Source organism: Papaver somniferum, chromosome 7 (assembly GCF_003573695.1).
Source record: "Papaver somniferum cultivar HN1 chromosome 7, ASM357369v1, whole genome shotgun sequence".
In the NCBI taxonomy this organism is placed as follows: Eukaryota; Viridiplantae; Streptophyta; class Magnoliopsida; order Ranunculales; family Papaveraceae; genus Papaver; species Papaver somniferum.
In genome coordinates this window covers 12,480,686-12,494,912 of record NC_039364.1, presented here as the reverse complement: position 1 = coordinate 12,494,912, position 14,227 = coordinate 12,480,686, and the positions used below count along the sequence as shown (strand labels likewise).

General features: G+C 34.2%; 1 non-coding gene across 1 annotated transcript; it reads right to left on the bottom strand.

The window, feature by feature from the left end:
• Nucleotides 1-6,379: 6,379 nt before the first annotated feature.
• Nucleotides 6,380-6,498, bottom strand: LOC113300883. Its single transcript, XR_003335989.1, has one exon. It is a non-coding gene; the product is annotated as a 5S ribosomal RNA (ribosomal RNA).
• Nucleotides 6,499-14,227: the final 7,729 nt, after the last annotated feature.

Here is a 14,227-nt window from a genome sequence, read left to right as displayed (position 1 = left end):
CCAGAAATAGGAAACATTTGGGTATGTGAATATGATGATGATGTATCCTTCATAGTGATAGCTAAGTTGGATAATGCAAATATAGATGATTAGGTTAATGATGATGAAATGAAATTTTTCCTACCAGTGAAAATTTTATAAGAATATAGATGAAGATGTTGGAAACTTAAGGTGAGAATTGAGTTCCATACCTGGATTGGAGAAAACGGATTTGCTCCCTCAAGGCCACTAGTAGTCCTGTCTTTCAGATGGTCCTCTTCCATTTGCATTGAATGAGTATTGCTCATTTTTGAAGGCTGAATTTGCTCCCAGGTAAGAAGATAATTTCTATTAGTGTTTTCTGGTTGCAGAAGCTTTCTTTTGGGATTAACTAATTGTGGGTGAAGGTTAGTATCCACAGCTTTGAGTTTGAACTCTTTTTTCCTTCTTTCCCAAAGCAGTTGTTTCTGTTTATTGAAGTCCTCATTGATTTGTTGTTTAATTTCAGATAGAGAGGGTCCAGTGACAAAAGAAGTTGGGAGAGAAGCATCTGGGATGGGATATTGTTGTGGATTATTAACTCTTGGGAATGAGTATTCAGGGGTAAAAGAGATATCCAATCCAGTAGTAGTTGGAAAATTTAGTTTTCTAGCTGCAGTTTTGATGTGGATTCCTTTCTTCTTATGTAACCTCTCTTTTTGTTTATTGCTTTCAATGATTTTTTTATGCTTATTTTGGAAAACAAGGGATTCAGAGTTGGTAGTAGGGATTTCTCCTTGTATAGGTTGGTGCAGATAATGTAATCCTCAGGTCCATCAAGTTCTTCACAGCTGTTTTTTAGAAGAATTTTTCTTTAGGCTATTCTCATCTTGATGGCAAATTCATCAGCTGCATCCTTGTCAGAGTAATGTCTAATTTTATTGTGTGCTTGTGGACTGCTGGAGCTGGAGTTGTTGGGAGTGTGGGATTTGGTAGGAGAATTTGAAGATGAGGGGTATTGGTTATTTGAAGATGATGGGTATTGATTGTTAAAGTTTGAGGGGCGGTTTGAGGTTGCACTTCTTTTGCCTCACAGAGAGGTCCAGTATGATCAAGGATTCTGCAAACTTTGCAGAAAGCAATATCATTTAGAGCATAGGCCATTTCAAGCCAATATGAAGTTGAAGAGTTCTCATAAGAATCGATACCATATTTCAGAGCCCTGGTTACATCAATGGTTAGGAAAACCTCCAGATTATTTTTATCATCATCTCTTCCATAAGCTTTCCTTGAATCCTGATAAATTCCAACTGGTTTCATGATGTTTTTGATGTCAGGTATTATGTGTTTTGGGGGAACTTCAGTTAGCACAATGAGTTTGTCAAAGATTCCTCTAGTTCCTCCTTTCCTGAACACTTTATAATCTTCTATGCTGCCAAGATTGATTGAGTAGTAGTTTCTTCTTTTCTTCCAAAGGTTAACTTCAGCATTCCTTCTAAGCTCCCAGTTTGAGTTGATGAATCTTGAGATTGTTCTAGTATCATGAGAAGTCTTGCTACAATATCTGCCAATGAAAACCCATTTCCAGTCTTCCTTCTTTTTTGGTAGAGTATTCTCAGCATTGATGAAAACTTTAGGAAATAGATACTCAGGAATATTTAGAGAATTCATTTGATTAACCAGATTTGCAACTGGATCAGAAGGTTTAGTTCCTGAAGAGGAGGCCATGGAATAAATTTTTTTAGTGATGAAGGTATAGAGGGATAGAGAGATGATGAGATAAGTACTAGAGCTCAACACTTTAATTTGAATTTTGCGATGTATGTAAGAGATCCTCTGAAAGTACTTTTTGTTATTTTGTATAAGTTGATCAGTGAGAATCTTAGTGAGATAGGTTTTAAAATTGGTTTGTCTTTGGATTTCTTATTGGATGAGGTACTGAAGGGTTTTTAGGATCCTACTCCAAACTGATGAAAGGTACAAAAACCATGTGCTAGCCCAGAGAGTCATATTCCTGAACTAGTTGGCTTGACTGGCATTGTAGATGAAGCTGACTACTGGTAAGCCTTGTGAGAGTGACCTGTCATAGAAAGAAAAACTAGAGCATAGCTTATTATAATTAAGATTAGAGTTCTTCTTGTACTTTCTACTGGAATGCAAAGGATGTTCAGTAAAATACAAGTTATCATGGTGAGCATGCGCAAGAATTTGAAAGCTATTTTGTATTATTGTAGAGGTGGAGATACTTAGCCTATCAGATATAAGTTGTCCAAAAATTTTGCTAGTTGGTTTGTGGAAAGAGAAGTTTTGCTTTGATAGATTCCAGTCAGCCGAGAAATATTTTTGAGTCAGAAAGACCGCTAGCTGAGTCGGGTAGATTTCTATCTGAATCAAAATTGAGTGACTGGTACGTGTGAAGGAAGTTGGGGCAGTTATTGGCGCCAAATTTTCCATGTTGCCAAATGTAAGAAATTTCTCCTTGCCATCTGTCAAACATAGACACAAAGTGTTAGTTGGTTCAATATTAAATTGGATGAAATTTGTATATTATAGGTACTGATGCCCTATAAAAAGGAGAAGTGAAGCGACAGGAGGAGGGATAGAAGTGTGGGATACGGAAGAGGTTTCGTTTTTGAAACCGTCTCCATTTAAAGAAGAAGGACCTCAAGAACTGTCTCATTTATTCTTTAATTTTTCTTATGTTGATGAGAGAAGTAATTTTATTCGCTCTGTTGATCTTCCCTCGACAAAATCTCCAAAGAAATTGAACTTCTGGTACTTCCAAATACGATGTCTGAAATAAGGACTGGTGATGATCGAAAAGGAAAAAGAAAGATGGTTGAGGTTGAGGAGGAACCAAAAATCCATTAGTATCCTCGAGAGAATTGTATAACTCGGCTGTCGTATGGGATTCCACAGGGCTGTGAGTCTCTTGAGTTTGAAGCAGATTTCTCCTGGTATCTGGACGATTTGCAGCATAATATTGAGGTGAATCTTGAGGAGGATTTGCAAGAAGATTGACCACCAGGCTCTGTTTTGCATGAATTGTTGATGGATTTTCCGGTGGATCGTCTTTGAAAAAATTTTAATCAACCCAAGCCTGCACCCATTGGACAAGATACCAGTAACCCATTTGCAGATGTGCATTCTAATTTTGGGTTTGGCAGTAGTGCTCAACATGAAGCTGAGAGTGCAAATGAAGGTAATTTGACGAGGGTGGAGGGTAGTGGAGAATGCTATGTAACTGCTATGCTCAAATCTGCAGCACATCCTCAAATGGGTGCAAATGAGCATTGGGTGTTGTATGCTTTCCACCCCAAATATGGGCCTTTTGAAGTTCATGAAGGTGTTGATGTAGTTGTTGATCGGTTCCTGGTATCTAGTGTTAGTCGGATTGGTTACCAATATATTATTCTTGATGCCAGAGAGAGGAGAATTGTCCGTCACTTGGCTGGTCAGCCTCTGCACAGTGATGAGCCCATGCGATTTCCTGTGATGGATGCTATGTGTCCTGCAGTTGGGAGGATTGGTCGTGCTATTTTTGCAGGGTTTGGAGCTCCAGGTAATAGACCAGCTAGTCCATCTACTGATCCAATGCAATCTGATTTTGTGCCTGAAAGGAGTGCATCTACAACTGCTCCCGAAACTTCGATAGATGATCCAACAGGGAATGTTGCTGATAATAATGCTGATAATGATGGATTCCAGTCTCCAGATTCTGTAAATCGAAGTGTTATGCCTGGAGTTTTTTTTGACTTGAAATGTTAGTCAAGGGACTCGGAGCAAGACTCGAAGCACTCCTCAGTAAGAGAATGATCCATCCTGCATCTTCTTTGTTTAATTTCTGGTTTTTATTTTGTGGGAGTTGATGACATTTGGAATTAGGTTCGTTTAATTTCTGGATACTGCATCTCTTAGGGTATAGTAATTGATGTTTAATGGTTGGTACTTTTTTTAGACATATTTGATTCTGTTTATGTTTTTCCTTGTTGAACTGATATTTGAAGTAGTCTTTTATGTTTGTTGTGGTGTTTGGGAGATTTTGTTTGAATGAAATTTATGTTGGTTTGAAATTTAGATGTGTTTTGATGATGATGAGATTGGGTTTTTGGTGGATGGTGTAGGTTTTCAGAGATGATGGTTGTATCTCTGGTTTCCATTCTGAAGTAGCTAAGACTGATTGTAAAGCGTAAACCATGGTGAACCAAAGCTCTAACCCATTGATACATGTTGTGTATTATGATTGTGATCTGCCATGGGTTCTTGACAGCATAACATCATGAGTAGTGAAGAAATTTTCCATTCAATTGACAGAAAGGAATGAACTTTGTGTTGTTGATTAGATTGGGGGGCTTTTTGTATCCAAGGTATGAGATTGAATCATTTGAGTTGGTTTTCAATAGAATCATACCAATTAAGGGTATAAGATCCTTGTGACTTTATTCAAGAGGATTTAAGAGCTGAAGAGTGTTGGAAAGGATGGAGGGAAGTTTTTGGATGACATATAGAATAGAGTAGTGAAATTTCAGCATAAATCGATGACTCTGGTGATGAATGGGTTCCATGTAGTGGGGATTTTCAGCTTTCAGACTAGTATGATTAGTGATTTTCTTCTTCCTTGCTTCAGAACCTGTAATTTTGAGTTGAGAGATATTTGTGATTTGTGTGATTTGTAATTTGTGTGATTTGTGTTTTGTGAGTGCTGTGAGTGATAAAATTGGTGTTCCTGTGATTGATACAGTTGCAGTTGCAAGAGTAAGTATGATTGTAGGTAGTCATCAAAGATCAGATTGAGGGAGCAGTGATCATTATGAGAAATTTCGGCTACAACTACGGTAGAAATTGACCGTTAGAATAGCCGTTAAGGGAAGAAGACAAAGCTTAACGGCTAGAAACTCACTGCGGAGAAAGGAATCAGATGGGTTTAGGGGGAAAAGAAAGAGAAGAGAGCCCATTCTCTGAAAGAGGAGAGAGGTAAAAAAAAATGATCCCTATCCTGAGGTAAAAAAAAAATTGTTGGAAATTCTAAATAATTTTTGTTAATGCGGTAAAAGGAGAAAGAGACACAAAATAGCAATCCTGTTAAAGGGACGGCGGATTCATTTGTAGGGGCGGAAGTGAATAGGACAAAAATGGTCATTACATGGTAATTCAAAGTGCCCCTTATAAAAAAATTGAAAATGACTAATTAACCCTTACATAGTTTAGTGTTGATAAACTAGTTTAGTGTTGATAATCAAATTTCACTTATATTAACTCTAAACCAAATCAAATTCAGATTTTCAGAGTTTAAAAAAAAAAGTTTAGAGGAGAAGAAAAGAAATTTTTTTGTGATATTTGTGAAACCATAGATTTTGATTCACTCAACAAAAATGAGTGATGCCAGTGACAAATTTGAGATGGGTGAATCTCTTAATTAGTTCCCATTAACTTTTTGTCGCTCAAAATTATCTAAAGTACGTAAAAAAATCGAAACTTTTAAAATTTCAGAAGAACTTACGGTTGGAATTTAGCTCGTTACCAACCGTAACTCTCAGTTACGGTTCCAAAAGTATCGAATACCAACCGTAACTGGTTCAATTTGGGGAAAACCCAATCGTAATACCAGTTACGGTTGGTAGAATGAAAACATATAGCAACCGTAACAAATTACAGTTGGTAACTAATGAATCGAGATCAACCGTAACTAACCTACGGTTGGTAAGGTTATTTGAGTTTCAAGTCGTAACTCAAATACGGTTGATACCAGTGATGCAATTACAAACCGTAAAAATAAAATGAAACATATAGGACAACTTACGGTTCGTAACTTAAGTAATGAGACCAACTTAAGTAATTTACGGTTGCAAAAAAAATTCGTAACTAAACATTTTATCTCAAAATCAAGAACTTACTGTTGGTATTTGAGTTAAATGAACCGTAACATCAACCAAATCTACAGTTACGGTTCCGATTGGAGTTATTACCAATTGTAACTCACATGCAACACAGAAATTTCAATTTCAGTTTTGATCCAAAACCCTAATTTTTGATTCAAAACTAACTTAAATCAAACACAATAAACTAAACCCTAACTGGGTCTTTTCGAAATACAGTTTTCAATGAAAGATTATCAATTTTTCAAATAGCTGATTGATCGAGGACGATGAAATTTCAATTTTAATGGAGGAGGAGAAGAGAAGATGAAAAAATCAAAAAAGTTTTTTGATTTTTTTGATTTCATTAGGTTAAAAATTGGAGAGGGTAATCTAGTCAATTTACACTCCCTATAGGATACCCCCTAACCAATAAGAGGGACATTGCTATCACACTTGACGCCCATCTGATGAAACATGTCGCCCCTATAACATGGTTGCAAAATAGAGGGAGAAAAGAGGAGAGAATTCTCATTAGCTTTGTGTCACTTTCTCCTTTTACAACATGTTATCAGCACAAGGACTTCCCAAGAGGTCACCCATCTTAGTATTACTCTCACCCAAGCACGCTTAACTGCAGAGTTCTGATGGGTTCTGGTGCATTAGTGCTGGTATGATCGATTTCTTTGGTACATGATTATTGTTTTGATATGAGACAATCAAACAACAAACGTAAAAAATTCTTTCGTGAGATCATAATATTAACGATCAAAAGAAAAAAAATTAATACAAATAGAATATTATGGTTTATAAGAAAAATCTTCCTATAAATCAAAGATTAGAGCTACGTGCGTGCTAACGTGTTGTAAAAGAAGAAAGAGACACAAATCTAATGAGAATTCTCTCCTCTTTTTTCCCTCTATTTTGTGTTTATTTCTCCTTTTACAACAGTTAAATCATTGTTGAAGTTATTGTGAATTTTAGACCAAGGTAAACTCGCCCTTTATAGTATAATTTAGGGTGATACAGAAATCCAACCTTTTAGTGCTGGTTTATTTATATATATTAATGAAATTTTAATACTATTTTTATGCTTATCTCAGTGGGATTTCGGTAGACTCAATAAGACATTCGCCTCATTTCATCCCATCGATAGTTTATTTCTTGATTATTTGTCTCTTTAAAGTTTATCAAATAACAAAGACATACAATAACAAAGCATTTCAATTTAGTTCTCTCCAACATTTTAATGTTTTTTTATTATTGTATATGTTTCAATTTTAGTTCACTATGATAGCTATGGATTTCAAATTTTATTTTTTGTCCTTCATCTTCAACCATCACTTAAATAATAGAAATCAATAAAATGGAAGCCATAAAGATTACGTGAAACAATATTATTATGATTACACACAAAAAATAAACAACGCAAATTAGTTAGTGTGAAAATATTATGCGTTTGAAATGGATTTATCGTTGAGTTAGTTTTACCTTCTTTATTCGTTTGATAGGCGAAATTGAAGGGAAAAATATTCGTCCACACTCTACAGTTGCCGGAAAACATAATCGTCGAGGTCTTAGCAATATTTTCATTTTATCTTGTCTCGTCAAGACTAAAAGATTTGTATGAATAAAGGACTGAAACCATAGACGGAGAAAGTGGGCGCAGGTGAAGGTTCTATACCCACTAAAATTTTGAATTTAGTAAGAATATATATAGTTGGGTTTCGGTGATAACAATGTCTTGTGGATGCAAATATAAATGGCACAACTGAAGTTTTATTTTTAAGTGCCAGAGTATTCATGTGGCAAAGTTATTAAACTCATTAGCTAGACTTGGTCAGTTTAATTTTCTTTATGTTCACCGGCAGTACCTCTCTGGAGATTAAAAAAAAAACCTTCCTTTCTTTGTAATAGTAACGTGAATCTTGAGGTAAATTCTTCATCATGACTCTTAATCCTTCAGATCAAGACAAAAAAAAACTTCTAATACAAAAATAAAATGGGTGATGAGTGGTTGAACGACTGTTTATTTGCATATGTTGAAAAAGTAATAATGGATCACAACGCCGGTGACATTACTATGAATTGTTTCCAGATTATGAAACCACGTAAGAGATGAGTATAGATTTGGTGCTTGTAATTATGGATGTGTATTGTCTATCATATGAATCAATTATAATTTTTTATTTTTTTTTGTTAATACACTAGATATAACTCGTGCCGTAACGGCACGATATAAGTCAAAATAATTTTTGGCTATAATAATTTAAATATATAAATATTACAAACTATGATAAGATTTATTTTAACCCATGAGAACTTGTGGCTATGAAAATCTAAGATATTTATCATCCAAATAATTATGAATTCGGTACACTTGTAATTGATTAAAATAATAATTTTTGATAAAATGTCAGGTAAATTATTTTATTTTTCCCTAAAATAATAATTTTTTTGGTTGATCCCCAAAGATTGGTGGTCTTTGATACTGTTTTATGTTGTACTTGGACCATTATGCTGAATCTTCATCGACATTTGCAACCATTTCTGGTTGAAATATAACATCAATCTGCACTTTTTCCATATTCGATATTTGCAACACCAAATCAGGAGTTGAGAATATGGAGTTGAATCATGACAATATAGAAGGATTTGGTGATATTAATGGGTCGGTAATATGGAAAGTTTAGATGATGATGCTCAATCGTGTTGTTATGGAGGAAAAGACATTCAGGATCAAGAAGATAAAAAAAAAAAAATTTAAAAGATGCAGAGGAAAAAGGAAACCTCCCAAAAAGTCAGGAAAGTTTATGAAAAGATTGAGGTTTCAATGTCGGTGTATATAGCTTTGAAAGGAATGCGATTCCAAGCTATATTATTGTCCCATTTGCAAGGCTCCAAAGATTGCAAACTTGCGAGTGTACATGTCCTAGCTAGGTCAATTATAAGTTTTAAAATAACATTTTTTTTCTATAAAATTAAAATTAGGCCTATGATCGAAGTAAAAAGTTTTGGTGATTCAAATTATATGCATTTATTTTTCTTTTTTTATTGTTTCCCAAAAAGAAAATTGAGTTAAATGAAAATGAATTTTTCGTATTTTTAACATAATGTTCGTTTTTGTTTGCAAGTTGATTAAGGAAAATTAATTTATTTCAAAGCAGAAATAAAAGTTTTACATGTTATACCGGCAGATGTTTAAATGTTATTATTTTTTGTAGGTTGATGAAGGCGGGAAAATTCGATTTTAAAAAGATATCAGTCTAATTTTTATTAATATAAAATATAAGTTTTACATAGTTTTGGCATTTAATTGGTAAGGATATTTTTGTTGTCACATTCATTTTTTTAATTAGTGAAGCAACTAATTATGAGGGTTATCAATGAATATATTAATAATTGAAGGAGGTTCATAGTCAAACAGATTACAAACACCATGATCGTCGGATGTCTATTTCTAGGATGAGATTGGGATGGTCGGATCACCCATTTGTCTCTAAAATGTTATCTGGCCGTCGGTACTCAAAAACCCATGATGTTTGTATAGATATATATCTATATAATGCATTCTAATCTTTGTAAAACTCACGGTCACCGAAACGAAGGACCTCAACAAGTATATTAAACCTATATACCCAAAACAAATGATTGTCTTAGATAAATGATACATAGGAATTAGGGAATTATTCAGATAGCAAATGTTGTTCTCAGATTGTATTTAATCAGGGCGTAAAATAGCTTTCGACTAAATATTATACATGAGATTCTGATGGAGCATCGGTTTGGAAAAAACCGAAAAATGAAAAGGTGACACAATTCCAAGTTTCTTGTATGAATATGTATCAGGTTAAGCATGGAGGATACAGGTATACGCAAGAAAAAACCAATGCACTGAATCTTGGATACAGGTTAAGCATGGTGGGTACATGTATATCAGGTTAAGCGTCTTTAGTTTTTTGGTTTTACTTTTGGCGGTTTTGTTTCTTGATATCATTGATCATCAAGTTTACTTCAAACCAATGCACTGAATCTCGGATTCTTGGTGTCGTCTCGGCCGGAACCGGGGTATCTCGTCATCTTTTGTCTTGGTGAGATTTTAGGAGAAAAAGGTTTCCGTTTTGAATTTTTATATGATTTTCATTAAATAATTGTTGAAGTTATTGCGTATTATCGACTAAGGTTTTTCTAAACCATGGTTGAAGTTATAGTGGATTTTCGACTTAGATAAACTCACCCTCATAATATAACTGATAAAAAAATCAAACTTTTTACTACTGGTTTATTTATTTACATTAATGAAATTTTAATACTATTCTTATATTTGTCTCGACGAGATCTTGGTCGTTTCGGTAAAGCTTTCGCCTCGTCTCATCTCGTCGTGACTGAGAGATTCATCTGAATCAAGAACCAAAAGTGAATCTCGGTCGAAATTAACTACATAGGTTCAAACTCTAAAGATATAAATAGGTTGTTTATTTATTTCTTAATATCGATTTAATTGTCTCTTTAAAGTTTATCAAATAACTCAATGTCCCTTTATATTCAAAAACTAGAAAAATTAATAAAATTTAAAGTTTTCTGAAGTTTAACAATGAACATCATTTGATGTTCGAACAATAAAAATTCAAGTTCTACATACATGTTGATTGAAGATACTCATGAATAATGAATTTTTTCTGGAGTGGTTACTAGTTAAACATAATTTAAAAATTGAGTTTCAATAATTGGACTAAATTGGAGATAAATAATCTTCATTACCAGCGGAATAAATAATGGCTATATTAATTTGACAACCTCTCTGACATTCTACTTGTAGTCAAGAGAAAAGATATACAATGTCAAAGCATTTGTATTTGTTATAAACGATAATTTATTATGTAGATGTGCACTTTAGTGAGACCCTATTAATTGGACACTAAGTATCTAAACTCTATAAATAGTATGGTGAGATATGTGGCTCCTATATTGTCCATAATAATGGAGTAGCAGTCCGGTTTTTGCAATTTGCTTGGTGATATGGGACGAAAAAAATAGGAGATATAGCAAGAAAAAATAGAAGATAGCGGAGAAATCTTGATCAATGAAGTTAAGAAAAAATTATATCACCGGATTCTGTAGGGAACTAATTTAGATTTACATCTTTCATGGATTAATAACCCCCTGGAAAGTTTTTATTCATTGCAGATGGTTTTTTTTTATTGATTCACATCTTTCAGGTGACTTTATTTCTCTGATGTTTAGGGGACTTTAAGTCTTACCTTTTTTCTTAATTCAAGCTTAACCTTTCTACTCAAAAAAAGAAAAAAAAAAAGCAAATTTTGGGGAAACAAGAAAAACTAAGGTCCTGTTTGGTATAGTTTTCAAAAACAGTTTTCTGTTTTTAAAAACAGAGAAAACAGAAAACAGGAGAAAACGCGTTTGGTAAGGACATTTTCAGAAAATGTTTTCTATCTGTTTTCTCTTTTTAAAAACAAAAAAATGAAAACAACAAATTATTGTTTTCTGTGTTTTCTCTTTTTTTCTTTTCTTTATTCTTTTCTTCTTTTCAGAACAAAGTAAGAGATGGGGAATGACTGCAAGTGAGTCATGGCTAATATCACTATCTCTTAGACGAATCTTTACATTTGATCTGATTTAGTTGGTTTTCCTTGTTTTCAAAAACAGTTTACCAAACAATTTTTAGAAAATGAAAACAAGGAAAAAAGGGTATGTTTTTAAAACAGTGGAAAACTATTTTTGAAAACTGTTTTTCAAAACTGTACCAAACAGGCCCTAATCTTTTTGGGTATTGCGTGTTGAAAATAACTAGCACTAGGCACCGACAGTCCCATCCCCAATATGTATTTATGCTCGCTCCATCGCCGTTATTCCTGGAGCTCCTTCTACATGCTCTATATATGTATCTTTGTCTATCCTTCTGATTTAGTCATCATTTTAATCCTTACCTGACAACATTGTTGGTACATCCTATATTAAAAATCACAATAAAGAAAGAAAAGAACCTCCCAACAGAAGATGGGTGATGATAAAATTTTGTAATCAGAATGTCATCAATAAAAGATAGACAAATGAAGACCTAATTGATTTAATTTAGGAACCTACTGAATTCAACTGGGCATTGTATTATCCTACCATTATTGTTTAAGTAAAGGTAGTGTTCTCCTTTTCTTATAAAAAAAGAACAGAAAAGCACCTCCCAGAAAACCAAAAGCAGATTCATTAATTTATGTTTACCGGGATCATGTATATTAAAATTAATAAATGCCTTCATTAGTTCTCCTAAATATCTATTTCATTTCTCCACTTCCTGTCTCCTTTGTTCAGGAAAAACAACAAGAAAAATTAATTACATGACAGAGATGAAAACAGGCACTATACATTGGTCGGTTTAATGAATTTATTCAACCGAGATATACGGACGATTAGCTGCAATGCAGCATTACATCTGGGCATAAGCGATTGAAAGAATTAAATCTCTCCTACCACATGCTCAAAGTATTCCAAACCTCTAAAACCTAAGCCATATCTTATGCAATACCATAAGGAAGAAATAGAGATCTCGCTGACCCTGTGTCAGGAAAAAAATTACAAGAGAAAAATTGAAACAGGAAATATGGTCGGGTTAATGCATTTATTCAATCGAGATAAGCGGACGATTAGCTGCAGCATTACCATTGATCACTGTCGTAATAATTGATTCGAAGCATTAAATCTCTCTGCTGCTTAAATTCCAAACCTAAGAACTAATAAAGCCGTATCTTAGAGATTTCGCCGACACTTTCTTTTCTTCTCTGGAACTGTGTATGGATCATTTCTAATATAGCGTCCGGATAATGTGTAAACTCACAATCACAAGCCACACTATTAAAAGTTAGTTACTGCAGGGCATAACTATCTACCTAAGAAAATGCGCTTCACCGTTGAATCAGCAGCATCTTCACATGAAGGGATGGACGACGCATATGTCTGGCGTGACCGAGCTGATTTTCTAGATCATGGTTTTTGTTTTTAGACATTTCATTTGTTTCTATTACAACTACTCCAATTCTTTCCTTCCTTTGCATTAGCCGATCAACTTATTTTCTGATCGAAGTTGGTCGGTTTGAAGTCAATCTTTTGCTGAGATTCTAGCTAGCTACAGCTAAGTGTAATGGGTTGGGAATTACACCACAACTCTTTAGATCTTTAGGGTAAACTAAGACTAACCAATACAACAAGAGAAACGATAAACACTTAATCAATCACATAAGACACTTATTTACGTGAAAAATCCTAAATCGGGTAAAAACCACGGACAAGAACACAATTTATTCAATTAACCACAAGGATGATTAAAAAGAAGACTCCCACCTTCTCTTAAAACTCTCACCTTTTTTCCTAGAACAAGAATCTCACAAAGAGACGGAAAACCTAGCTTAATTAGTTTTCCTACTGTTAAGAGGAACTCTTCTCTTATGTGTATTAAACACTCCTAAGGTGACCCAATTATAGTAGAAACCTCTTGTTCTCCAAGTAACTTGTTTCATAATCTGATTTGGGAAACCATCCTCAACTAGGAATGCCTAACCTAATTAGGAAATACATCCGGAATTAAGAATCCATACTAAAACATGGAACTACCATAAATAAGACTTCTAAAAGATTGTTAAATCTAGAAAACTTCTAACAATTCTCAACCTTGACTATATTTGAAGCGTTCATAAAATTCTCCTTGCTTCTTTAACCAATTTATTTCCATCATGTTCTTGTCCTCCTGCCCTTACGGGCCATTGATCATCAATGATGATGACCAACACAGTCCAAAAATTTATCCTTGGACTTTCCAATTTTTGGAACCCACATCTTGGCTATACGATCCTTTGGAACTCCACCCAACGCCAAATTTCTATGGGAATTTATATTCCCAAAAGTTGACTGAGATCCATCTTTAGATCCACCTAACCCTGACTTTCTCAGTGTATACAAGCCGCTGCTATGACTTCCTTTCATGATCATAGTAGATCCTTGATAAACCTTTATTACTCCAAAATAAAAGGAATACTTACAACCCACTGAATCTAATTGGGAAAGACTTATTAGATTCCACTTTAACTCTGGAACGTGTCTTACTCCTTGGACTGTTAAAAATTTACCATCAAATATCCTCATGCGAATATCACCGACTTCCTTACCTGATAGTTCCGGGCCATCGCCAGTAAATACTTTACCACTGCATCATAAAAATATTTGAACTTGTTATTTATCTGTTTTACAGAAATCCATCGCCCAGACCAAGTTTACCGAAGAAAGCGGAAGAGAGTTTAGGCATTTTGAATACTATGAGCTTTACGGAGAGAATATCGCTGGATTTGATGTGGTTTGACGATATTGTTGTGGTTTATTAAAATGTGGTTTGATGTTATTTGCAAGTT